Source organism: Dipodomys ordii, unplaced genomic scaffold (genome assembly GCF_000151885.1).
Source record: "Dipodomys ordii isolate 6190 unplaced genomic scaffold, Dord_2.0 Scaffold276, whole genome shotgun sequence".
In the NCBI taxonomy this organism is placed as follows: Eukaryota; Metazoa; Chordata; class Mammalia; order Rodentia; family Heteromyidae; genus Dipodomys; species Dipodomys ordii.
Genome location: NW_012267492.1, coordinates 1 through 1545, shown reverse-complemented (window position 1 = coordinate 1545; position 1545 = coordinate 1).

The window sequence follows — 1545 nt, the reverse complement described above, 5'->3', positions numbered from 1 at the left end:
CAGTAACTAAGGTCATAAGTCACAAAGTCCTTTTCCCAAATCTTCCCATCAAAGAAGAAAGTTAGTGAAATAGCAATTACAGTCTCTATGGACAAAGTAATAAGTCCTCAAAGCAAAAACCACATTCCAAATTTCTTACTTATCACACCCCAAAATCAAAACACTTTCCAGGTTTTATGGCCCTTTCCGAGTTTCACTGCTAGTCACCGAATTCCAGTATCTGGTGTTTAACTCAGTAATTTACTTCAAGCCTTTATCTTTGGAATTTTTCTTTTACTGACTAGCCTGGAGTTGTTTTTTTTCTCTACAGGGAGATCCTGCCTTTCAAGTTAGACCATATTCTTAATAATCAATAATTTTGCTCTGTTTCTAAGTTCACATTTATATTCTTTTTTTGGGGGGTGGGGGGAGATCATCACAAGTCCATAACAGGCATTGTACTTATGGTTCAAAGTTAAAGTTTTCCTTTAAGAAAAATTTGGAAATAAGGGTTGTCCATTCTTTCCACTAGTGCTAACAGAATATGGGAAGTTCCAGAAAGAAGCATTATAGAATAAAAAGAAACAAGCAGCACCAAATTCTAAATGAAAAAAGCTTCATTGTCTCAGTTGAAAGATTTCATGATATTCTAGACAGAAAATTATGGAGAATCTACCAAAAATAATAGATATAAAAATGAATTAAGTAATTTTGAAAGACAAAATCAACATGTAATATTTCATTGCACTTTCTTAATCCATAATGACCTTTCTGGAAAAATAAATCAGCAAAACAAATCTTATCAAGATAGCATCAAGCCAGGAAGTGGCACTGTAGCTCAAGTGATAGAGCACTCGCCTTGAGCTGAAGAGCTGAGGGACAACCCCCAGCCCCAGAGTTCAAGCCCCACGACCGACCCAAAAAAAAAAAAAAAAGAGAAGATAGCATCAAGCCACAGAACAATGAATCACACCTGTATTTCTAGTTACCTGAGGATAATAGTTCCAAACTAACTACCTGAGGATGATAGTTCAAAACTAGTCTGGGCAGGAATGTCCATAAGATTCTTGTCTGTAATTAATCACCACAATGCCAGAGTGGAACAATGACTTAAGGGGTAGAGTGCAAGTCTTGAGCAAAAAAGCTAAGGGAAAACTTGCAGGCTCTGAATTCAAGCTCCAATATAAGTAAAAAATAAAAGCAAACAAAAAAGATAGCATCAAAAAAATACATAGGAATAAACTTAACAAAGATAAAATACTATACATGAAAAATAAAATATTGATTAAATAAACTGTAGAAGCACAAATATGGAAAGCTACCCCACACTCATATGTTGGAAAGGTTAAACTTAGAAAACTAATAAATTGGGAGAATTTTCAAGATGGCAGAGGAGAAGCTAGAATCTGAACAAGCTCTCGCATAGAAAGCAGTTTTAGAGTTCCAGTGAACAGTCCTAAGCCAGAGAATCACACCAAGTGTGCCATCACAGGACAGAGAGTTAGACAAGAGAGGGAAGCCAAGGCAAAAAGACACATCTGAGCGCTCGCCAGCAAGCTGCTGCAG